Genomic DNA, 26,539 nt, shown 5'->3' with positions numbered 1-26,539 from the left:
CCAGATCCCTCCGCCTCACGACAGATAACGGAACATAGCGAACGAGTCCCGGCCAGCCCCCGTGTGCCCCCCTCCACTCCGGGAGACCCTTTTCTCCGCAGTCACCGGTCAGACAGGCAAGAGATAAAGGGGAGCAGGGGACGGGTGACGTAAGTGGGTTTCACTCCCAGGCAAGCCGTTAAAAGGCCGGGGGAACCGCGGCTGGGGGGCGCTACTTTGCGGCGCGGAGGAGCACCGCGGTGGAGATGGACACTGCGAACACCGTTGAGCTAGCTGCTGATTGGCTGGTTTGTACCTGCAATGCGTCACTTGCTCTCAGCCGGAACGCGGTGCGGCTTCTGCCGTTTCTGCTCGCGCCGGGCTGTCCTGGCAACTGCGCCAGGAGGCAGCGTGGCTCTCTTTGCGCTTGGCTGGAGGACCTTCTTCCATCCGTTCTCCCTGCCACAGGCACACGCACACACTTACCTTCCCGCCCCGTATGGAGGTTTCGACAAAAACAACTTAAGCCAATAAAAAAATAGAACTGAAGGACCCCCCCCCCGTAAACGCCCACCCCGCGCCCAGTTGCTGCATCAGGGAGACCAGTCGTTTTTCATTTCATGGTGCAGCTCAGCTGACAGACTAATCAGAAAGGGGTTTCCGTTTATGCTTCCCCTTTACTTTTCTTGTCTAGCAGTAAGTTATCTGAAAGGTATTCAAACCCACGGTATCAGAGTATGTGCTGTTGGAAACCCAAAGTAGACGACCAGAAAAGGATGATGGAGGTTAAGGAAATGAGGACTTAATCCTCAAAATTCGGTACCCAGACAAGACTGATGGAACAACCACGGCCCAGAAAGAATTATGAAGATGGTGAAGTCAGAGACGAACTTCCCAGTGGAAAGAGCACCACCATGCAGACCCTCGAAACGAGCAGCATTTTTAAAAAAGCAAGCCAAGATGAAACCAACTTTTGAGAAGAAGCCTGCCTTTCACGATACTTTCCTGTTTGGCAAGAACATCTCGAAGCTAACAGCTATCTGCACCCACTCGGAGAGCTTCAGTCGGATTTAACCTCCTTTACCTAAATTAGACATTCCCTCACACCTTTGAACATATCTTGTAATGAAGCCAGTGCTGGGACCTCTTTCAATCATGCAAACCAGACATTAAGCGGCCTTCTAATTAGCACTGACAAAGTCCACACCCTTTCAAACGGACGCCCACTCAATGGGAAAACAAAACAAAACAAAAAGCCCACCTCAGATTTCTGTTTCTATTATCCTTGCCATTGTGGTGCCTTGATAATTTTGAAAGGGGGGGGGTTAATTAACCTTATCCTACAAATGAGATAAACATCAAGTGAGAATATTACTTTAAAATGGGCACCTCTACTCAAGAACCTGAGGCCACCGTTCCAGTGCACTGCATTCTGGTAAATTCCAAGGTTTTCCAAGGTATACCTCAGAAATCTGTGATTCCTCTCAGATCTTCAGATGGAAGACCTACTAATGATTTTTTTTTTTTGTCTTTCAGCTGACTCACTAAAAATATTCTCTTTACACAGTACCCCATTAGCATGCAGTGATTTTACATATGAAACTTTTAATGGTGGGAAATTGAGTGACAAAATGAACAATTGCCTCCTCTAGGGAAGGAATTTTTAAGAGGATTGGTGTATAATGCATGATCAGCACAGATCTGTGCCTAGAGAAGTGCAGCGGCACTGGGTAGCAAGTACAAAGAAATAATTTTTAAAAATAGAGGATACAGGAAAGTTCTTCCAGGTTCCCCAGGTTGGATTTTGGTAAAGCCTCTCTTGCGTAATCTTCCTTGCTGACCTCTCAAGAAGAGAAAGAAAAGTCAAGGTTTACATTGAAAGCCATTGTGGTTTGTATGTATTTGAGACGGTTCCAAGTCAATTTATTTATAGAGCCCTTGTCTTCTGAAGTATGACAGAGGGCTCAGCCTAACCCAGGCAGTTGCCAGTGAAAAGCAAGTCAAGGATGGGCATGAGCCTTGAACACACCTTTTCTCTGTCCGATTCCCACTGTGAGATCTTAGAGTTTGTTACCTTTGTCCGTCTTGGGAAAAAATAAGAATGAACTTCCCCTCCGCTGCTGCTTCCTCATTTTCTGAACTGAGATAACACCAGTCCTATCATTGGATAACTTCCTTTCCCCAGCTTCTCTCTTTTAGCCAGTTTTGCTAGTTAATAGGGCAAAAACAAGAACAAACAAACCGTAGTGTCATCCTTGAATATAGTCTATGGGTTCCTCAATAAATTAAAAAAAAAAAATTAAGTCCTACTTTTTCCAGGACACTGATCATGTGTAATGCGTCAACTTCTCTTCTATGATCTAGAATGGAATTGGGAAGGTAGGACAGGAATTATCTTCTTCCGTGGTTCAGATGGAACCTAGCTGAGAAAGTTAAGCTGTTTTCCCTTTAATGAGGCAAAGCAGGGCTGAGATGATGTGACAGTTAACTTTCCATCACTGTGACAAAAACGCCTCAACTTAGAACCATGGCCGCTGCCACTGCTGCTCCCGCTGCTGCTGCTGCTGCTGCTGCTGCTGCTGCTGCTGCCACTGCTGCTCCCGCTGCTGCTGCTGCTGCTGCTGCTGCTGCTGCTGCTGCTATGGCTTCACAGTCTTGTCCGTGTCGTGTTCAGGCTGTTAGTGGAGGAGAGCATCCTGGGGGCAGCAGGAGAAAGAACCAAACTCTTAGCCTCCAAGAAGCAAAGAGAACTTGCTTTTATAACCAGGCCCCTCCCCGCTCCCAAAACCATTAATCCATGAGGCCGTGAATGAATTCATCTATCCATGAAGTCAGAGCCCTCCCAATCCAATCACCACCAAAGGTCCCAACTCTTGAATACTGTTGCCTTGAATACCGTGCCTGCCACACGTGAGCTGTTACAGAATACTTATGATCTAGTCCACGGCTGGAGAGATGACACGACAATTAAGAGCTCTATCTAGCTGTTCTTTCAGAGGACTAGAGTTTAGTTCCCAGCACCCATGTTGAGCTGCCTACACCTCCAACTACAGAAAAGCCAGTGCCCTCTTCTGGCCTCTGCAAGCGCAGGTACTCATGTGTGCAAGAGGGCACACGCACCAGCACACACACACACACACACACACACATACACACACACACACACACACCCCAAAAACCTGACTGCTAACAGACAGGAATCCAGCCAGATCATAGTTTTTCTACCACATTCTCAGCTCAGTGAGGGTTGAAGAGTGTAGGAAGTGAAGCCATTACCTTAAAGGCTTATGCTGAGATGGGAAAAGTTGAGGGCCTTCTAATTTGATGTCCACACACTGCTATTCTTTTATTTGATCATCAAAAATGTTTTGAATATTACTTCAGGGTGCTTTTCCAATTGAGTTGCTTAGAACTGATGGATTTTCTGAGATGTTCAACATTCCGTGTTAAAACCAAACACTTCCAAGGAAAATTGGGGTGTTTGGTCAACCTAAAAAGCTTTGACCACTCATTCAATAAATATCAATATGGGCTGGGAATTTAGCTTAGTAGTAGAGCACCATTTGGTCCTCAGCTCCAGAAAGAAAAAAGAGAGAAAATAAAAACCAATAGCCTATCAGACATACCTCGATAAACTGACAGGCGAGGGAGGGAGGCACTCTCTACAGTGTCATGCTTAATAACTTATGCATTTTCTGTTGATCCAACAGATAGATCAAGTAAAATATAAGGAATTTGAGTTCATCTCACAGTTGCAGAGCTGGGAGTCTGAGAACATGGTTCCAGCACTCAGTGTGGTATAAGAACCTTCCGGCTCCCTCATAACGTGGTGGGGCTTCTCCTGGTGACGTAGGCCATGCACACTTGTTTGTTCCTATCTTCTTATAGAGCCACTAAATGCATCCTGATCTGATCTAATACTGACTACTTCCTGAAGTAGTAACATGGACTTGGGGGTTAAATGTCCACGTGTCAGTGTTCAGAAAGCCTATCCAACTCATAGTACACAGGAATGTGGCTAGAGGTGGGAGGGGGAGGGGCGCTTTAGGCCCCACGAGAAAGGACAACGGAATGGGAGGTGTGGTCATTGCCACAGCCAGCACCCATTATCTTCGGAGCAAATGTGCATCCCTCAGAGAGTAGGCTGAAGAAAGAGCTTACCGGTTGGTCATCTGAGCCAGGAATTCTCTGGTCCTGGGGAAACAGAGTAGCCTCGAAGGTGTGTATGCTGGGGTTTGATCTAGGTAGGAAAGTGCCCCTCGGTCCTGTGGGAGGGGGTGTCTACAGGAGGGCCAGAGCAGGACCTTCACAAGGTAGGCCCTATCTGGAAATCTTGAAAATGCTTCTGTCCTCTGCTCCTGGGGGTCCTAAAACAACCATATCCCAAACCAAAGTCATCACCTTCCAGTCTGGCCTGTCTTTTCTAGTTTCCCCCGTCACTCCCCGTAAAACATCCGTGTGTTTGTGCCTGTCTTTGCTACTGTTGCTCCGTTTTCTTTCTACTCAATGCTGGCTCACTTGGCCCAAGCAAGGCTGACTCCCCCATCCCTACAATGTTTTTCTAACTCCACCAGCCCTGCCTCATGAGCCCAAAGAGAAATAATCATTTTCTCAAAATATCTTTTAAATGCAAATGAATGAGAAATGAAGAAGGGATTTTAAGAGGTTGGAGGGGGGGATGGGACAGAGGGAAGACAATAATAGAAAGTAACAAAGCTCATGTGGGAGTCACTGGGAGGAAGAAAGGGACCAGCGGGAGAGGGAGGGAGCAGGAGAAATGGGAGGGGACTGTGGAGAAGGATGATTAAGATAAAGTATAATATCATGTGTATGAAGATGCCAAAATGAAAACCATCACTTTTCCTAAGACCATGATGCCTATGGCCCCAGGATTAGGAGGCAGAGACAAGCAGACCCTGGACATTCACTGGTCAGGCCACCCAACTGAAGCATGAGCCACAAAGGAAAGGGCAGAGTGACAGGGACACACAGAGACACATTTACTCACACACAGAGGAATGTACGTGTGCACACAGAAAAATCACTTTGTATGCTAACCCACAAAGTAGTTTCAAACAAAACAAGTTTGCCAGATACAATTGTGTACACCCCTCCCCCTCTTTATTTTTCTTGAACAGGGTCCCACTTTGTACCTCTGGCTGTCCTGGATCTTGCTATGTAGACCAGGCTGGCCTCAGACTCACAGAGATCCTCCTGCCTCAGAAGTGCTGGGAGTCCTGGAATCAAAGGCATGCACCACCCCACCCCACCTTTCCCAGGGTTTTTGTCTTTGTTGTTGTCGTCATCGTTGTTTGGTTTGTTTGGTTTGAGTTTTGTCATCGTGTGAGATGTTATTTTTAAATTTGGTGTTTTAATTGTTTTTGTGTCTAGTCTTATTTAGAGAATATATTAGCATCGTGAAATTAAGAATCAAAGCAGCCAACCACCGGATAATTAAGCTTAAACAAACTGTGCTTTCATTCTCTGAACGATTGCACAGAAAATGAGTGATTTTGTTATGTCACTGGCAGCAAATAAGGCTGCATGAGAGACGTGCCCCTCTGCAAAAGTACCTCAGAGTTTTACCTCATTTTCTTTGTAGTAGCTTGGGTTCGTTTGTTTGTTGGTTGGTGGGTTGGTTGGGTGGGTTGGTGGTGGGTGGGTGGGTGGGTGGGTTGGTGGGTTGGTTGGTGGGTTGGTTGGTTGGTTTGGTGGGGTGGTTGGTTGGTTGGTGGGTGGGTTGGTTGGTGGGTTGGTGGGTTGATTGGGTTGGTTGGTTGGTGGGTGTGTGGGTTGGTTGGTGGGTGGGTTGGGTGGGTTGGTGGGTGGGTGGGTGGGTTGGTTGATTGGTTGGTTGGTTGGTTGGTGGGTGGGGTGGGTGGGTTGGTGGGTTGGTTGGTTGGTGGGTGGGTGGTGGTTGGTTGGTTGGGGTGGGTTTGGTGGGTGGGTGGGTGGGTGGGTGGGGGGTGGGTGGGTGGGTGGGTTGGGGGTGGGTGGGTGGGGTGGGTGGGTGGTTGGTGGGTGGGTGGGTGGGTTGGGGGGGTTGGTTGTTGGTTGGGGGTTGTGGGTTGGTGGGTTGGTTGTTGGGTGGGTGGGTTGGTTGGTTGGTGTTGGTAAGTTGGTGATGGTGGGTGGGGGGTGGGGGGGTGGGTGGGTGGGTGGGTGGTGGGTGGGGGGTTGGTTGGTGGGGTGGGTGGGTTGGTGGGTGGTGGGTGGGTGGGTTGGTGGGTGGGTGGGTGGGTGGGTGGGTGGGTGGGTTGGTTGGTGGATGGGTGGGTGGGTTGGTTGGTGGGTGGGTGGGAGGTTGGTTGGTGGGTTGGTTGGTTGGTTGGTTGGTTGGTTGGGGGGTTGATTGGTTGGTTGGTTGGTTTGGTTTGGTTTAGCTTTTCATTGGTTCTTCATGAACCAATCATGATTTCACATCATGGACCCCAATCCCACTCATCTCTCTCTCTCCCCCTGTACCCCTACTCCACCCTTGAAACCTCCCCTTAATGAGAGAAGTCTTGTTGTGGAAGCTGTAGTGTTTCACAGTGTATCCCACAGTGTACCCCTTTGTCCACATTTCTCTGTAATGAGTCATTGCTCTGACTCTAGGCCTCTGGCTTCTGCTACTCTATCAATACTGGATCCTCATAGGGACTCTTCCCAGATACCCCTGTTATTACCCTGAGTCATAGAGTTCCTGTAGCTTTGGATCTGCAGGACCACCAGTTTGCCCATGGGGTAGATGTTGGTGTGGCCCAATTCAAAGCCCTGGATCTGGGCCTGAGAGATATCTGAGCTGGTCAGCCCACCAGCTCTCCTGCTCTCAGGCCCTCAGAGCCAGCTCGCCAGCAAGCCCAGCATTACAGCCAGCTCTATCCTGCTGCCCAGGTGAGGTGCAGAACCTGCTCTGTGAAGTGTCGCAACCAGTGAGGGACATTGCCTTCTCTCCTGCCTGCCATAGATGCTGAGGGATGAGGGACGGGAGAAGGGCAGGGCTCTCTTTCATCCACAGCAACCTCCCAGCAGAAGAGAGGCAAAGCTGGCTCTTGGCTCTCACTCTTTCAGGACCTGCTCATGTGCAGCGCCCCCTTTCCAGGGCCAGCTCTACTGTGCAGCCCAAGCAAGGTGCAGACCTTTTCAGGCTACCTCTCTGTCTGAGCCCCATGGCACCAGTCTGGTGGTCGTCTAGGGGCCTCACTCCTTTCCCAGCCCATTCAACTGGCCTCATTCAAGGGTTGTCTGTCTTGGGCTCATTCCTGCCTAGGGCCAGCAATGCCAGGCTGGGTTCTTCTCATCTCTGGCTTGCTCCCTGCCCTGGGAGCTCCTCTGGGCCTGTGTGGGGCTGGTCTGGGGGCTATCTCAGGCTCACTTTTTTCAGGGAATGTTTGGCTACTAATCATTCAGACGTTCACAGGTCAGAACACTGGGCGTAGTCATAGCCTCTCTCCTCTCTGCCATCTACTGACGCATACTCGAGCCACACCAGCCATACGTACAACACCCCTATGGGCAGGTTAGCTTGGTTTTTGATGCTTTAGACTGACGGGTAAAACTTGGGGTGTCTGTCCTCAAGACATGAAGTTGACATTTAGAGATAGCTCTCTTCTTTCTCCCTCTCACTGATGATCCAGCCGATCTTTCTAGGCTCCCCTTGTGGGAGTAGAGGGGATCACTGTCTGCTTTGAGAAGCTTTTAAACATTCTAACTGAACTGCCTTACATGGAGGAAGCATTGGTTTTGACTGTGGGTTTTCTTCCGTGCTCCCTTGATAGCGTTGCTTTTGGAATTGTGGTGAAGCACTATGTCATGACCTCGACAGCTCACAGCAAAGGACATCTGTTCACGTCATGCTGACACAGAGAAGAGGGCCTGGGTCAATGTCCCTCTCTGAATCGTTTCTGAAAGTGTTTTTTTTAGTTTCTATTTTTCTCCCCTAAGGTCTTATTTTACAAAAGTGTGTCTCTTTAGATTGTTTTTTCTTGTTTGTTTATTTCGGACAGGGTCTCACTATGTAACCTTAGCTAGCCTGGAACACACAGTGTAGAATAGGCTGGCCTCAAATTCATAGAAATTCACCTACCTCTGCCTCTTGAATGCTGGGACTAAATAGTTGCCCTTTTTATTTTAATTCTTTTAATTAGGTCAATGTATTAGTCAGGATTCTCTAGAGTCACAGAACTTACGCAGCGTCTTTATATATTAAGGGGAATTATTGGAATGGGTTAAAGTCTGCAGTCCAACTAACCCAGCAATGGGCAGCTGTGAGTGGGAAGCCCAAGAGTCTGGTAGTTGCTCAGCCCCATGGAGCTGGTTGCCTGAGCTGGTCTTCTGTATAAGCTGGGATCCTGAAGAATTGGGTTCCACACATGTGCTGGCAGGTAAGTGCACTCAGGCGAAGAAGAGAGCCTTCCTCCTTCCGCTGTCCTCATGTAGGCCTCCAGCAGAAGGTATGGCCAGATTAAAGGTGTGCACCGCCAGCCTAGGCCTGAGCTTCACATGGCCACTCTCCCTCAAGATCCAGATGAAAGCACGCGTCATTGCATGTCAGGATCGAGATCAAAAGCCTGTGTCTCTCAGCCTCAAGCTCTGGATCACAGGTGAGCCCTCCATTTGTGGATGTGGCTCATTCCAGATGTCCTCAAGCTGACCACCAGGAACAGCCACCACACTCAATGTTTTCACTGTTTTGTGTTTATGACATTGCTATTTCTGCCTCCATGCACACCAGCCACACACTTTGCCAACTGAGCCCCAACCCCTAATCCCCAACCATATTTCTGCAAAACTCAGTAGCTTTCCTGTGAAATGTCTATACTCTAGGTTTGATTGTCTCCTCAGCGCATCAGTGGCTCTGTTGTTCTACTTCTCGTATTTCTGATAATCTGGGATATAGTTCTAAAACCCTGACAGGATCCGAGCCGAAGACCCCGGGAGAACATTTCACTCACACGCACTGTTTGTGTGTTCCACAGTCTGTAATGTAAGGAGCAGAGGAGAGCGTTGTCCCCTGGAACGATGGTAACGTCGATCACGTAAGATGGCAGACCACTGGATATACCTTCCACCTTTAATTAATAAGCAGTGTGTGCGGCAACACTCTGTCCCTGTGTAAATATCTTATTACTCTTTGCCTACTGATGCTCTTGTCTGTGAATGACTTGCCTAAGCCAATAATTACATCGTGGGTTAGAAAATGATGTCTCTCTGAGACATGCATGATGACTACAACATTGCGAGTCTGAGGTCCACATCATAATAAAAAAAGAAAACAGAGAGAGAAAATGAAGTCGCTCTATTATGGAACCACTCTGTATATTACCTAGAATTCGTGTAAAGAAGCACTTTCCTCAGCCCTCTCTTCTTTTATAAACATTGAGTGATGCAGCTCCCTCTCTCTCCCACTCCCCTATCAGTGTCATCGTTTTTGATGCTCAGGTCACCAGATCTGGCTGGTGTGAGCAGTTTGAATGAGCTCCTGTGTGTGTCTTTTTGCCGTGGCTCTACCAATTTTAGGGTTCTCCTTTGCTTTCTGGTACAAATGTTCCAAGTGCATTCTTGCATTCTCTCTGATCACTCCTGGGGCAGCCATCTTTTTCAAGGGTCCTCGGAGACTTCACAATGCATCTTCTTTTCCTCACTTTAAACGCATCTAGTCATTGCGTTCGACTACCTATAGGTTCTCGTCCTGCTCATCAGTGCTGGGCCGGCTTCTGCTGCTCCTCACAAACTTTCCGTAACACAGCCTTTATCCTGGCGCCTTGATCTCTCGGCGTTCTGTGTGGCCCTGAGGAGTTCTTTCAGTCTTTCCCCATGCCGTCTCATTTGAGGGACCCCTAAGCCCAACTGGAAAACAGTCTCACAAAGCCCGTGGGAAGCCGGTGAGAGGAGCCTTAGAGGGGCAGGACTTGGAGGAGGAAGCGGCATGACCTCATGAGCGGGCACATCAGAACTTCCTCTGCAGATACCTCATCTCCTCACCACTCAGTCCTCATCACATGGGCACTGCAGAGGGAACAGGGGCTGGGTTTTACTTTGGAGGTCAAGAAGTCATTTTTTTAATAGAAGAAAAGAATAGAATAGAAGTGGAAGTTTCTATTCTAAATGTAAATGTAAAAATAAATGTAAATACGAAACTAGACTAGACTATAATCCAAGGTAACATGTATGACTTAGGAATCCAGATTGTAAAAAGGTGTGTGTGTGTGTGTGTGTGTGTGTGTGTGTGTGTGTGTGTGTGTGTGTGCTGGTAATCTAAAAACTTTGAAGGTCAAGAATTAAATTCAAGGGCGGTTTTGTTGTTTGTTCTTTGTCTGGGGTTGTTTTGTTTTGGTGTGGGTTTGGGGGTGGGAAAGATGTCCCAGCAGCTAAGGGCAGTTGCTACTCCTGCAAAGGACCCAGGTTCAGTTCCTAATGTTCACATGGCAGCTCACCACTGTCTTGTCCAGTCCCTGGAGAGTCAAGCTCTTCTGGCCCCTGCGGGCACTGCGTGTAGTTACATGTAGGTAAGACACTCGCAGACGTTAAATCAAATGGAAAATTCATTGTTTTTAGAATACAGACACGGCTAATGAAGAGAAATAATCTCTTGTCACGTAGAAAGTAGAAATTAGTTCTGAGAGAGTTTGCTGAGAGTCAAACTAAAATCCTAAGTTTATGCATTGTTTGCAGATCCCACTAAAACAAGGTATTAGGTATTATGTTATATTTCTATATGGACTAATAAGCTGTCAGTGATCAGAAAAAAACAGTAATTTTATGTATGCTCTATGCTAAGTGTAGGAATGGACACCTACGAGATATTAAGACAAAGAAGATAACCAGAGACCTCCATCCAGGGACAGGTAATACCAGACTTTGTTAAAGATCATGGATGGAAGCCGGAGAAAGTATTGATCCTAAAATCCTGGCACTTGTGGGGCAGAGGCAGGAGATCACGACTTCAAGGCTAGCCTGGTCTACATAGTGAGTTTGAGTCCAGCCAAGGACCGTGTCTCAGAAGGAAAAGGATGACAAGCTAAGAACACAATTCCCAAATGAGCTACAAGTGGTCTTCACCAGAGAGCTTCCCGGAGCTGAGGCTTTCTTGAATAACGCATGACTTGCCCTGGAGGGTTAAGTAGCCGGTGTATAGGTACTGAAGCTTGCTCTGTTCTCCAGGCAGGCATGGAATGAATCCGGTGGAATACCTGGCTGTAAACGTGATCAGGAGTAAGGTTAGCTGGAACATGGAAGAAAGAGAATTACTTTTCACCAAAGAGAGAAATGATCAATTTGAATTCCTTGGGGGTTGAAGAGGGAAGGAGGAATGTGGGGTCTGAAGGGAAGCCTCGAATGCATGCCAGGCCGTCTCCAGGCCTCTCTTGCCTTCTGCCTCAAGGGCCCTTAAGACCTTAGCTTGCCTTGATTTCTTGTGCTAGTCTTGGCTGACTCATTCCTGAGGCATAACACATTCAAGAGTACATATTTTAACTATGTGTCTTTTACTACAGAATTATCGAAGCAGCTTAAAACCCTGGTGACAATAAATGTCAAAGGAGTTTGGACAGTGGCCCAGTTTAATTTGGACACCCAGGCCTTTTGTTAGAGATTGCTTTATTGTTCTCTGAACTAGCTGGAGACGGTGGCACAAGCTGGCAATCCCAGTTCCCAGAAGGCTGAGAGAGGGTGATAGCCCAAAGTTTGAGGCCAACCTGATCTACATAGCCAGTTCTAGGTTAGCCGGGGCTGTATAAAGAGATCATTTGAAGAAGATAGAAGCTAATTTGAAAAATAAAAATGAATTTAAAAACCGAAGGTTGTTACAGTGTAGACTGGACACGATGTTGCCATTAGCAGCTAGGACTCATTTCTTCTGAGACTGAAATTTGGTGATGAGTCTCAGTTACTGGAATTTTACATCTTTCATTCTGGAGCCCATAGTGCAATAAAATAACCACTCAAGGGACTTTCCTAGAGTGGTAGGAAGCTCTCTTCAGACATTAACATTTCTAGCCCTTCACACAACAGCTTTAATGTATTAAAGAACACCAACCTGCCTTGAGGGAATTGAATGAAATGGCCTTCCAAGGACCTTCCCAGCCCCAGCGCTCTGAAATACCCAACCTAGACACCACCATGTCCCCTGCCCCCACCCTTGTAGCATCTACTTTTGTGCACTGCAGCCCTTGGGGAAGTGCAGGGAACTGCTCTCCTGCAGGCTGCCTCTCCCTGCCCGGGTCTGCTCTGTGTAATTTTCTAAATTAAAAATGCAGTCTTTTTCATTCACCCCTGCCCCCCATCTCTGAGGGCAGTACATTGGTAGTTCAGCAGTAGGCAATGAGCTAAGTCTGTCAGTCTGTCACTATGCCACAAAAGCAAAGGTCAGGGACCAGTCCCTGCCGTGACCCACAGCAGCTCTCCGGCCTTTCGCAGCAATCTGTTGTGGAAAGCAGACACTTTAACAATTCCAAAGGGAAGCAGAATTACCATTGCAGTGATAAGCTGCCATGCAGGCAGACAGACATTCTCTTAGGATTCAGTGAGTGCAGGCCTTCAGAGGTTATGCATTCAGTCTCTGTGTTTATTAAAGAGAGTGACGACAGATAGATCAGAAAACAAATCCAACACTGCACATCAGAGAGGCCAAGCACAACAGAATAAACGTCCAATATTAATATACAGGCTCCATAACCCACAGGGCAAACCCATGTTTTATTCAAGAAAACAACAGATCAAGCGATCTCTCTCTAGAAAGCCATTTACAGCTCATTGGAAATTGGAGTCATAATCTTTAATAAAGGCTGTTTATACCCATGATGAAGGAGTTTTGAATAAATCAAACTGAAAGCAATGATAAATTAGCCCCTCGGCCTTTGTGTGTTTATTACACTGTAATCACTCAGACCCATGGAAGTCAAATTTGTTTTGCCAGTTTCCTAAATTCAACCCAAATGAGCTCATGGTTCTTACACAAAACCAATTCATATTGTCAAGTGACAGCAAGAAAAATTAATATTATACTGCCTCTCCTTCTCCAAGGGGACTTTACCAAGTGTGAGAAATAATGCACTCCACAGCCATCCCGAAGTCGATTGCTTAGATATAGATTCTAAACACATGCTCTGATCCTCTTAAAACGGCAATGAAACAAGCTGACCCTGGGGAACATGTCATACCCAATGAGACGCTAAAAAGGAAGCCCGGGGCCTTGCTTAGAACATAAAGAGCCAGGCTAGAATTTTATGGAAAAGTCCGGATGACAAAGCCCTTTCCAGTTAGCAATCACAGCTCGTCACCATCATGGAGTCAGTGGCTGGAAGCGGGTGGAGGGCTTGCTGTCTCTACTTGGCACTATCAGCTGCAAACCAGGGAGGAGGCTGTTTAACCAAGTCCCTGGAATGACAGGATTCTGCCTTGGCAGAGGCCCCATTTGGGCTGAACCTCCCTGCTTCCTGCCACAGGCCTTCCTACTGATCCACTCTCAGCTCCTGGGATGGCAGTTTCGCCAGGAAACACAAAAATACCTTCTTCTTGAGAGCTGCATTACACCCCTCCCCCCACCTTCCCCAGGGGAATGGACGAGGCTTCCAAGACACCGGGTCCTGCTCTGTCCACCTGACTAATTGACCGGACGGTATTTTTCTTCACTAGAATCTTTGCTGTTTGGAACGCTACCTGAGGCCACGTGGGACAGATTCGAGACAGGCTTTCTAACGGCCACGCACTTTCCTTCGTTCCACTCTGCCTTGTTTTCTGTTGAGAGGACTTAAGGGAACCGAGGCACGATGATTCCTCAGGGGGGAATGTGGGAGGATAGGTAAACAGTGCGTGTGAGCTGCCAAGAGCTGCCCAGGACCAAGAAAGGAGCATTCTCTCCAGCTCAGTCACGGGGCAAATATTTACCGAGCCGGGACTCTGCACAGCCCAGTACGCAGCTGGGAATGACTTTCAAGGACCTAGAGTTAGGACTCCCGAGGCTTTCGGCTTTTCGTCTGGTTGAGCGGGCATGGATAAGAAACAGATCTCAGAGGCAGGCGGCCCGAGTTGGTGCAACTCCCTCGGCAACACATAAATAGCTGTGGCCTTTGTGTAGCTTCTCTGAGATTCGATTTCCTCATCTACAGTGAAGGATAATAATGTTTATCTTGGAGTGTTACTAGAATGAGAGAGTTGGTGCACGTGGCTTGATACCAAGTCGCCCTCTCTCCACCACCCTGACCTCACGGTCCCAGACCTTATACGGATAGGACATTTGTCATCCGTCCAGGACTCTCCTTTCTCCAGGTAGTCCTGTTTCCACATCATTGTTGTGAGGCCCAAGAGAGCAGGGGCTGTAGCCTGCCAACTTGACAGCTCCGTATTTCCCTGCGGGGACCAGTGGCGGCTCCCTTTGGCTCCTCCACCATTCTGAAATGGAAGAGATACGCTCCTTCACTCTTTCCCGAGCTCCTCTCCTTTGCGTTCTCTGCTGCATTCCGGCTTGCAGCCAGCAAAAGCCCACAGTTCTCTCCTTGGTGTTTCTTATGCCTCCACACTCCTGAGCCATATGGAGGGAAGAAATCACGGCTATGATAACATCACGCTTCAGTAGCCCCAGCCGCCATCCACAGTCTCTTATGAGGAAGGGGACAGGCCATCCGCTGGAGTTTCCAGTTACTCTGCAGTATGTCCCCTCCCCTGGCATTAAACCAATGCAGTGTTCTGAAATTGATGGCATTTCCCAAGTACCATGCAGGCTTTTACAGAACTGAGCTAGCCTGGTCCTTCGAACCCAGACACAGGCTACATCCTGTTAGCTCCGGCTTACGAATGTAGAAACTGGGGTTCAGGAGGTTAAGGGGCTCCTCCAGGTCACATCCAGAAGGCACTTAGGCTGGTACTCAAGGAGCCCTGGCTGGCCTGAGCACAGGGCCCACCCCCTAGGCTTCAGCAGGCTTTCTAGCAGGTGGCAGGGAGGGAGGGAGCGCGTGGCTTTGCGTTCGCTCTTCCGTTCCTTCCGTTCTGTTTTCTGCCTTCACATTGCCTCAGCCTAATGAACCAATCACACGATGCGTTTCTCACTCTGCAGACATCTACTTGAGACTGGTTGCCTGCAAATCCAGAGTCGCAGCATTGCACTGACAGATTAACAGCCTGGCTTGGGGGTGAGCTTAAAATAGAATCCGCAATGATCTAAATCAAGGATCCTTAAGCAAAAGTTCAAGACAGGAGGCTTCTGGGGAGACCGCGGAGCCCTGAGTTGTAGGTACGCATACATCTGTATATGATCTTCCTAAGACACCGTCCAGAACCTTCCACCGGATCCTAAAGAGGTTGCGAACCCCAAAGGGTTAAGAACTGGCCGTGGTCTAGTTAAACCCAGAGCTCACACTGCCAGGTCTGCTCCTATGAAGCAGCACAATTTGTGGCAGAGACATCCCAGCGCTAAATACCAGAAGCAGAATCTGATCTCTGGATCTGGCAAATGTTTTAAAGACTCATGAATTATTAAAATGGCTAATTAAGTCAGCCCTCACCGGAGAGTATCTGCTTTTCCCTTCATCACTGAGCTCACAGCTGAAACTCGACTTCAATCCGTCCTGTGCTGCAGGGCCAGGTCACTTGGCTCCTTCCTTGCTAGTCTAAGGAGAACTGGGACCAGACCGCTGTGCTTGTACCTGCCTGCTGAGCCTGTGTACAGACCTGGAGCTCAGGCCCATTTTCTCTTCCCTGCCCACTATGATTCAGGCAATTCTCCAGGGAGCTCACTGCTACTCTGAGCCCACACCATCTCTTCTGTTGGGCGCACAGGCCCATGTCAATCATGAGCGTTCCTATATCTTTCTCTCTTGCCAAAATCACTCTCCTGACAGAACACCATAAATGAGCAGCCTGGAGCCAAAACTATTCTGTGGTCCTCAGGTAAGGCTGCGCTGGAAGGCCACGCTGCCTTTCCTTCGCTGGGTGACGAGGATCGTGCCCAATACTGCATTGGGAGCACGTTTCTCAGGACTTTGCTCACTCTCTCTCATTCTTCGTTCTTACTGCTTTCTGGTTCCCCTTCACTAGGGAAACAGCATTGTTTGCGCCTAGCCAGCTATACTTAAAAGCTAGATTAAACAAGAATCCTTTATTCTACCACTCCCCATCCCCAGTCTTCGAAGATGATCACTGTTCAAGAAGTTCTGTTGTAAAATGGTGAAGTAGAACCCACGGAGAATGAGAAACCACACGGTCATCTCTGAGCTTAGGCAGGACACACACATCACCAGCCACATGTGCGGAGGCATCTCCATCCCAGGACAGAGGAACACAGACCTCCTCCACTGTCACCCCCTAGTCACTTCCCCAAGTGAGGGGTGGCAGAAACCACAGCATAGGAAGAAGGGAAGAGGCCTGGCAGGGGACAGGATGTCGGGGAATAGGGAGAAGGAGGTCCTGACTCAGGACCACAAGAAAGTCAAGATTCCATTGTCCCCTTAGACTTCATTTGCAGAACACAAATACAAAGGCAATAATAAGAGTTCCCCGGTGGCAACCAGGCACGGTGGTGGTACACAGTTCATGATCACAGGCTTAGCGGACAGAGGCAGGAATACCAGAAATTCAACGCCATGCTCGTGCTGCAGAGCGACTTTGTGGCCAACCTGGGCTACCACGAGACTCCATCACAAAGCAAAAATAACAACAAAGAATTCAAGATGTCAACGGCAGAATTCTAAACCTCATGTGTTGCACTGATGGGGGGAAACCTGCATGCCCACTGTTGCCCCTGAAGACAACCTGCTTGCCAACCCATTCCCAGAGAACCGTGGCACAACTTCACCCTGTAAAAATTCTGAAGAATCTGAGGACTCAGAAAGTAACTTAGTGGTGATGGCTGCCACCCCTTACGGTACCCACATTCTTGCACAAACACAGGGTTGGTGCCTTAGAGATATAACCCCACAGATGTGAGGAGAAAGACCTCTGACCCGAATCATCATGGCCAAATTAATTAAAGCAAGATTTTGTTTATTCCTGTTCACGGGCCGTCTCTCCCTAAAGGCAGGGTTCAAGAGATCAGAATTAGATATGGATAAAATAAGGGCTTTTATAGTTGAGGAGCAGGGGGTTTCCGAATTTGGTAGGCGAATAGCGGAGGGTTACAGAAGCAGAAGAGCATAAGAAGTTGGTTGTAACAACCGCCTTGCAAACATGGTTGCAAGGTGGTCATAACAAGTTGTTCATAACAACTTTTGAAACAAAGGCACGGTGGGCATTTCCCAGAACAGGCACTTCAGAACCATTTGTAGTTAAGGTGACAGGTGGGTCATAGCCCAGTCCATGAGAAATAGTGGTTTAATCATAAACAGGGATGAATCGAGTTGGTCTTTACTATGAGATGGCTTCCAAGCCTAAAGCGGGGGCAGACTGGGTCATCAGAGACACATCTGTAGGCAGAGTAGTAAAACAAGCCAGGAAGGCACCTAGTGGACGTAATCAGACATAGCACCAGGAAATAGAAAGTTCTGGGCTGTTGAAAGTATGATTTAGCTGTAATTTGCCTCCCCACTCCCACTGGAGCCATTTTCCTTTTTATTTGCCATGAAAAAAAAAGATCTAATTTAAAAAACTTTTGTGAGAACAGCAATGGCTAAAACCAATCGTAGTGCATCCTGTCAGCCCACCCTCCCCGTGCATCCTGTCAGCCCACCCTCCCCGCAGCCCACCCCCCATGGAGGAGAGGCTGGGACCTCACACTTCTTCCGATGCACACATAGTGCTAACCACCAAAAGCTGTGGGCTTCTCTCCCTCACAGATCCTTGGGCCCTGGCCTGGAGCAGATCCCATAACGGATAACGCTGTTTGTTTTTGTTTTCACACAGGCGAATAGTCCTGGTCCTCCATTCGAAGGCTTTTGAATGAAGCCACTTCTCCTTAGGTTTTGGAGCTTGCCTGAGCAGAGGCTGCAGCCTGTTTGTACCGGTAATACCCGACGAAGAGAACTGGATACTTTGATTCTGAATTTCTCTTTTAACCATTTTGGGCACCAAGATGGCTCAGAGGTAGAAGGTTTGCCAACAGGCCTGATGCAGAGTTCGATTCCTTTTTTTTCTCTGTGGGTTGTTTCTCTAAGCGGATGAAGAATTAAGTTGCAAACTGAACTCCCATTGAGCCAATATTTGCTTCCCTTCTCCTTTGGTGGAAGGCAGAAATGAATCTCATTTTAGAGAGTCTTCCCTTTAGTCCCTCTGTTAATAAACCCACGGCCATTCCTGAAATTATATTAAATCATTCGAGTCCCCATCGTTTCAGAAGTTTGGCTTTGCCTTTCTTGAAGAAGCAGAAATTATTTCTCTTTTCCCTTCTAATGGACATGAAGCAAAGTCACAAAGGAGGAGTGGACAGGAAATGGTAGAAAACCTCGGTAGAATGGACTAGCTGTGTAGCCCCAGGTCTCTCGGAGCCTCAGCGCCTTTGTCGTGGAGAGTATCTGCAAAGGGCTCGGGATCCGCAGAGAGACCAGAGTTCTGTCTAAGGAAACTGGTTTATATTTTTGTTTTCTTTTGTTCTTGTTTTTGTTTGTTTTTTCAAGATAGGGTTTCTCTGTGTAGCTAGCCCTGGCTATCCTAGAACTTGCTCTGGAGACCAGGCTGGCCTCTAACTCAGGAATCCACCTGCCTTTGCCTCCCGAGTGCTAGGATTAAAGACATGGACCACCACCACCCAGCGGATTTTTTTTCTTCTTTCTTCATCCTCTATATTTCTTTTTTAAGTAGAATAGAACAAGATGAGCTCACACTATAAGGTCAGGTGCTTTCTAAACCACAGGACTCATTTCTGGAAGTTGCTGTCTTTTCTTTGAAAAACCCCAGCAATTACCATGTCAGGTCTCTGTGAAATAAGGAAAAGAGACAACTTTAGAGGAGGCAGTGACTGAGCCAGGCCAGGGCAACAATGGTGGCTGACAGGCACCTGTGCATGCTTCTCAGGATGTCACAATCGCTCCCTCCCTACTATATCCTCATGTGCAGAGCCCTTCCCAGGAACTAAGAAAACAAAATGCTATTGGCCAATCAACCCGTCAATCAACATTTTCAAGTAAGAATTAAGAGTAAAGAAATGCCCTCCCCCCACCTTATAATTTTAATGTCACAAATCTTAGTTCTCGAAATCAGAATGAGAAAACCATATTACCTGGATTTATCTGTTTATGTGTTTTGGGGGAGCATGAGTGTGAGGCATGTGTGTGGGGGTCAGAGGATAACTTTCAAGAGTCATTTCCTTTCACTGTAGATTTGGAGATAAAGCTCAGGTCATACAACCTAAGTAGCCTCATCATCATCGTCATCACCATCATCATCACCACCACCACCACCACCATCACCACCATCACCGTCATCATCACCACCGTCATCATCACCACCACCACCACCATCACCACCATCATCCCCACCATCATCACTACCATCACCACCATCACCATCACCACCACCACCACCACCATCACCACCATCACCACCACCACCACCATCACCACCATCATCCCCACCATCATCACTACCATCACCACCATCACCATCACCACCACCACCATCATCACCACCACCACCACCACCATCATCACCACCATCATCATAATCATCATTCTTATTATTATTACATTTTGAGACAGGGTCTATGTATCCCTAGGTGGCCTAGAACTCTTTATTCAGACCAGGCTGGTCTCTAACTTGTGAGTAAACGCTCTTGCATTTGCCAAGTGCTAAGATTATAGGTGTGTACCAGAACACCTAGCTGGTAACCAGGATTTAAAAACAATGGTTTCATAGGAAAAGGTGATCTCAGAAAACGGTAAAAATCAAGATCACAAACTTCACACTCATCACATCAGCTCTGCCCATGGCCCTCCATTCGCCGGCCGTGCAAGCTTTCAATGCCTCTGGCTTCAGTGTCTCAAAGGTGAAATGAAGAAATAAGACCCACCCCCACGAGCAGGGGAACCGAAATGAATTATGAAAAGTGCTTGGCACAGCGCCTGCCGCATAGTAAATGCTCAGTTGATTCAGTCATTATTAATAGTGACGTGGCATTAACAATTCATGAGAAAAGTGACCCTTAGACCCTAGCAGAGCAGCCGCTGCCCCAGGCTGGAGCAGAACGGAAAGAGCACTATGGCTGGTACTGTGTAGGGTGACATATTTCTCTGAAACATCTCAACTTACATTTTTGAAAAGTCGAGTTCTTCGGAGACACAGAGAGAAAAGAACCCAAGCAACTTGAAGAAGTGAGTTGCTTTAAAGACTGAGAGCTGTCTGGGTCCATTACTGATGCTCTGGGCTAGCCTGGACTCCTACTCTCAGCTGAGACTGGTGCTGTGGCTCTAGTCAATGGAAAGGGAGTGACTGACAAGCGGAAGGGAGGTCATGAGGACTGTCAGAGGCACCTACGGCCTGAAGATGCTCAGACCTCTGAAAGTATTTCTTCTTCTGTTGCCTCCACTCCCGTCCCTGGAAATCAGCCTGTGTTCGAGAGAGGGCCAGGGCAGAGGGCAGGTAGCCACTGATCCTGAACGGGGACAGTGTCCTAGGGGAACAGCAGCCCTTGTTTTTACTTTAGGCATTCACACTTCTTGTGGATTTGTGAGCCACAGCCAGTGGAGGGCTCCTGGTAGGCTTCGCTTATATTACTCAATGTACAGCAGATCCAATCTGGCCCCAACTCAGGCAGGACTTGCTAAGCACAGAAGTGCGAAATGGCTTTATCAGGCTGGCCAGGGTCCGAATGATGAGATGTCTCAGACTGGGATGCAGCTGGAGAAACTCCAGCCTGGCTGCCTGGATCCAGACAAAAGATGTGACGTAGAGAATTTACACATGAAGAAGTGAGGATAGCAGGAAGTGGGACCTGTGTGGCCCTTCCGGCACCTCGAGAGGTCATTTGAATAGGGGTGGGGAAGGAGGGAGGGAATGAGGGAAGGAGGGAGGGAGGGAGGGAGGGAGGAAGGAAGAGGAGGAGGGAGGGAGGGAAGGAGTCCCTAATCTAGCTGGCAGGAGGGAACACCCAGCAGAACAGGAAATGTGGATGTAAATCTAGGAAGCTTCCATTAATGGCTTCCCTGCACTTAGAGCAGAGATTTCAATTCCACTAATGGGGATCAAGGCCGTCGCTGTAGGAAGAAAGGATACCAGGTTAACCTCCTGTTGTTTCCCGACACAGCATCTAAGGGAAATGGCACAAGGGCAGCCTAGGTGAGAATTAACCTAAAAATACAGAGAACAAAATTTTGTTTAAAAATGAGCCTTAAAGGTAATGGCTCCCAGACTTGTATATTTGAATCATTTAGGGGGCACTTTTAAAACATTCAAAGTTGAGGCTACCGATCCAACCAAGTATGTCACACTCTCCAGAAGTGGTTCACGGACCTGAGAAATCCTCAAAGCCTTCCGTTCACTGCAGTGTGTTACAAGTTTGGAAACAGCAGCACATCTTTCCAGTTCCACATTATAGCACCAGAGAACACAGGCGGGTGGATTGAAAGTCCAAGCCGATCCTTGACTTCATAGTGAGTTCGGGGCCAGTCTCATCTACATAGCAAGTTGCAAGTGGGGGTACAAAGAGAAACCCATCAAACAACAGCAGAAACAAAAACCCAGCCCAAACAGGACAGGCTGCATGTCTCTTGTTTGTCCTTTCTTTTTAATGAATTTATTTTTATCTTAAGTGCACTGGTGTTTTGACTTCCTGTATATCTGGTTGACGGTGTCAGAAGCTCTGGAACCGGGGTTACAGACACGTGTGATCAGTCATGTGGGTGCTGGGAACTGAACCTGGGTCCTCTGGGAAAGCAGCCAGTGCTCTTAATCGCTGAGCCATCTCGCCTGCCACCCCTGTTTCTTGTTTTATTTATTTGTAATTTTAAAAGTGTTTATCATTGTTCAAGAAAAGTGGATGAAGAGACAGACCCATCCTTTAAAGCAATAAGAGGTAAATTCCAGTAATTACTGGGTGAGTACTTTGAGCTTGGTGTCGGGATGTGGGAGCTCACTGCTTTGTTTTTATGGATACAGTAATTTATAATTTTTTGCTTCATAGAATGCTCACATCCATGACATAATTTTAACTTGCATCTCTGTGCAGACAGAGAAAGTATTATTTTTCTCTTCTACTTCCACAGATGGGAAAACAGTCTCATGACTCGCTGAGCAATGCAGAGTGAAGCCAGCAGCAGGAATGGAAGCAGAAGCAGTGTGTGTGTGTGTGTGTGTGTGTGTGTGTGTGTGTGTGTGTGTTTGTGTGTGTGTGTGTGTGTGAGAGAGAGAGAGAGAGGAGGAGGAGGAGGAGGAAAGAGAGAGGGAGGGAGGATGAGGAGGAGGAGAGAGAGAGAGAGAGAGAGAGAGAGAAAGAAAGAGAGAGTGTGTGTGTGCATGTGTGTGTGTGTGAGAGAGAGAAAGAGAGAGAGAGAGAGAGAGGAGAGAGAGAGTGTGTGTGTGTGTGTGGGTGTGTTTGTGTGTGTGTGTGAGAGTGTGTGTGAGAGAGAGTGTGTGTGTGTGTGTGAGAGAGAGAGAGAAAGAGAGAGAGTGTGTGTGAGAGAGAGGGAGTGAGAGAGCGTGTGTGTGAGAGAGAGAGAGAGAAAAAGAGAGAGAGTGTGTGTGAGAGAGAGAGGGAGGGGGAGAGAGAGAGAGAAGGGAAGATTGCCAGTGATGGCCGAAACAATAAAAGATGACACCTGCAACCAAGAACATTCAGTTATTAGGGAGGAAAAGTCCAGAATGAATGTCAAGAGTCACATCAAGGTGGGAGCAAGAGCTGGCTGCTCGTCCTTGAGGATTCAGCATGCATACTGGCTGACCTTGACACAAAATCTGCATCCAAATTCCACTGGGGTGATAGACAGAGACAAGGTCACTAAAGTCACACAAAAGGATTTCTAGGGGGAAAGCACTGGGAGTCACTTGAAGGTTTTGTGCTCCGGTTTACAGCCTGAAGCTCTCCTTGAGTTGTGAGAGCAGCAGACTGCTGTCCTGGGTTCTACATACTTGCAAGAAAAATTCCATGAAAAGGCATAACCACAGTAGGCTAAAAGGACAAGATATAGGGCTGAGAGAGGAGTGCAGCCCAGCCCAAGCAAAGACAGAAGCCAGAAACTTAGCCACTGTGAGGGACTTAGAAGGATCTCAGCACAGGGTAACCATATATGTGTATGAAATGTCAGAGCAAAACTTATTTCTCTGCATGCTAACTAAAGTTAATCTTAAAAAAGAAAAAGAAGCCAGGCGGTGGTGACAGATGCCTTCAATCCCAGCTCTCAGGCTGCAGAGGCAGGCAGAGATCTGTGAGTTCAAGGCCAGCCAGGTCAACACACTGAGTTCCAGGGCTGTATAGTAAGACCCAAACCAGACATTTGAAACTATAAAATTCATGTTTCAGCTATGGGAACTACACCCACATCCCCACCCCTCAGCCACATCAACTGGGTGTACCTTTCATCCTTGTCAAATATACTCCAAAGGCAACCTTGGACCAGTCAGCTATGATCTGGTCAGAGCAAACTGCTATGAACAGCTACAGGGAACCACTTTCTGAGGTGCAGTGAGACACTCGCTGACAAGACTGCTTTAAGCCAAGTGTGTACCTCAAATCACATCTACTGCTCATACCTGCCAGGCAGTCTACACTCAGAAGAAAATGGAAAATAAGAAATGTTCTCAATGCAGTGGAGAAGGGGAAACCCTCACGTAATAGAAATCGTAGAACAGAATTAACATAGCACAGTTACTATGCAAGCCAGTTTTGTGTTCAATCAATAAATAAAACATGGAGTCTCCACATGGTCTCACAGCTCCATTGCAGGGTACAAAGCTAAAAGGACTGAAAATACTTATTTAAACAATACTTGTTTTCAAATGTTGATGGCTATGCCATTCACATAGCCAAAAAGAACGAAAGACCTCAATGTCCATCATTGAAACAATGGACAGAGTGACAATAGCCATTCAGTGGAATACTGACCATAGAATGAAGCAAATATTGGTAGATGCTAAGACCATGAAGACACTAAGTCAAGTCAAAGGGCTTAGACACCCGCCTCCACCCCACCCCACCCCCACCCCCACCCCCAGACACTTCAGAAACAGAAAGGCAGAGGATGAGGAACAAGCGGGTTCAGAATGACAATATGTCCTTAGGGAGGCTGGGGGGGGCGGGGGGCGGGGGGACGGGGTGGGGGAGTGCAGCAGTTCAGAGCACATTCGGGTCTCCCAGAAGACCTGGGCTCAGTCCTTATCAGGTGGCTCACAGCCATGACAACTCCAGCACCTTCTGTAGGGACCGGTATCCACACGATGCCCGTACAGACAGACAGACATTCACACATACACACCAAATAAAACAAGCCTTAGTGGGTAGAAGATCTCCACATGGGACAATTAAAAATGTTGAACTTGAGTGTATGTTAAGCCCAAGAATCACAAGAGAAAGACCAGTTCCACAGTCTTTGAGCCAAATTTGAAGCAAGCTTTAATTAAATAGTGGTCAGGATGATGGACTCTGACCAGGTCCATTTCTGGGTTCCCAGAAAATGGCTGTCCGTCACATTTTGCAGAAGCTTTAAAAAGGCAAAGCAATGAGGTTGCCATACTTCTGGTCAGGTCCAATCAGGGACGAGAATGAATCCGTGTTTCCTGCCTACCTCTCCCCTACACCCAATCAGAGACGAACATGAATCCAGGCTTCCTGCCTACCTCTCCCCTACATCCAATCAGGGACAAGCATGAATCCTTGCTTCCTGCCTGCATCCTCTCTCCTATACCCAATCGGGGACAAGCATGCATCTTAACATATTTCCTGCCTAGATAGTTCCTGTCTACATGTGATCAGGACATCTGGTTGGTATAGTTGGGTCAAACAAACTTGTTTAGGGAAATGAAAACCTGAACAATGAAATGCCCCCAGCATTTCAGGAAGGATCTGCCTTTGGGCCGGTGACTTACAGTTAGAGGTATTTTTATTCTGTGGATCTCTTAGGCACAGTAACTAAATCTTAAAGCCTAAGGTGGCGCTCACATGAGGTGGTGCAGTTTCAGCACTTTGGAGCCTGACGATCCTGTCTCAAAAGAACCAACCAACCAACCAACCAACCAACCAACCAACGTCTGAAGTGCATTGCCGTGGTAGTTACACATCATTTGAAACAGCAGATACCTCCAGGCTCCATGCCTCAGACTGGCGGAATGATAAACGTGGGTGTCATCACGATGGAAGGGGGAGGGGGACTGGCAAGGTGAATTCTTAAGCAAAGGCATTTGTTGCCAAAACTGACCACCTGAGTTCCATCTCTGGGGTGTACACATGGCGGAAAGAAAACTGACGCTATAAGTTGTCCTCTGAGCTCCACGTGTGTCTGTCTCTGTCTCTGTCTGTCTGACTCTCTCTCTCTCTCTCTCTCTCTCTCTCTCTAAATAGATAACTAACTAACTAAATAAATAAACAAACAAACGTACAAAAACCCTATGAGAGACTAATTGCATTCGCTACATCAGTACCCCAGAGTAGCCTGGTTGGGGATTTGAGGTGACATGATGTCATCTATGCAGTCAACATGAACATAGGGCCCATGGTGTTCCAAGCTGTGCAGGCGTGAAGCGCGCTGTAAAATGCCCAGTCCCCAGTCTGTAAGAGATAATAGATGAACAGACACATAATACATAGTTTTTTTTTTTTCAGAGTGGAAATTTTTATATCAACTGGTTTCAATAAGAAAACAAGTGAATCCCTAGAAACGTGAGCAGTGTTTCTCGTAACAGCGGCCAGGGGAGGAGTAAAAGGGAAGTCTGCAGGTTTATCCCTTTGTCAAAGCAGAAGCGGAACCCCAAAGAAAGGGCCCACTTCCCTCCATTTAGCTGGGAGTCCAGAGACCACACTCAGGCAAGTTTAGGACAGCAGCGGAGGGAGGGTGGAGGCAGCCAAAGGCTAGACCAGAGAGACGACTGTGGGTGGGCCGGAGTCGGAGAACCAAGCCTCCTCGGTGGCATCACCATGGGGGCGTCGTGGGCTGAGGATTCTGCAGATAGGACATCACCACGGCGGAGATTGAGAGCATGAAGCTACTCGTCATCTGCTTAGTGTCTTCCGAGCTCCGGGAGTTGGCAGAGCTGGTAGAGGAGCAGCAGACAGCAACCCAAGCACGAGGCCCGCACGTGCTGAAGATCATGGCGAGATGTAGTCCGGAGTCGGGCCATCCAAAGCCGGGTTGCACTCACTTGGAGGAGGCTTATACCTCAGCACTTTGTTGGGCCTCCGTGGGTCCGACGTTGTTGGTGGACATAGCAAACTGAAGACCATGCCATCCTCCTTTCACCGCTATAGTTTTTGTTTTTAAGGAAAAGTTTCTCCTATATATCCCAGACTGGCTTTGAACTCATGATCTTCCTGACTCAGCCTCTGCAGGGCTGGGATTACAGGCATATACTATTAAGCCCAGAATAATAGGGGATTTTAATCCCGGGCATTAAGGGAGAAGTTGTAGACACGCTCGGGGTGTCTGATCTGGTTTGCTCTGGAATACTTCAGGAGGGCGAGGGACACCCAGCACATTCCTAGGCGGTGAGTAGGAGCTTCCCCACAAGGTGG

The 26,539-nt window shown here is 47.8% G+C and overlaps 1 non-coding gene and 2 pseudogenes across 1 annotated transcript; 1 reads left to right on the top strand and 2 right to left on the bottom strand.

Annotated features, from left to right (window-relative positions):
- Positions 1–7,347: 7,347 nt before the first annotated feature.
- Positions 7,348–7,481, bottom strand: LOC116906447. Its single transcript, XR_004388706.1, has one exon. It is a non-coding gene; the product is annotated as a small nucleolar RNA SNORA17 (small nucleolar RNA).
- Positions 7,482–9,149: 1,668 nt separating this feature from the next.
- Positions 9,150–9,216, top strand: LOC116906408 (annotated as a pseudogene).
- Positions 9,217–25,909: 16,693 nt separating this feature from the next.
- LOC116905590 lies at positions 25,910–26,251 on the bottom strand (annotated as a pseudogene).
- Positions 26,252–26,539: the final 288 nt, after the last annotated feature.

This window comes from Rattus rattus, chromosome 7, assembly GCF_011064425.1.
Source record: "Rattus rattus isolate New Zealand chromosome 7, Rrattus_CSIRO_v1, whole genome shotgun sequence".
In the NCBI taxonomy this organism is placed as follows: Eukaryota; Metazoa; Chordata; class Mammalia; order Rodentia; family Muridae; genus Rattus; species Rattus rattus.
This window is presented reverse-complemented; position numbering and strand designations above follow the sequence as displayed.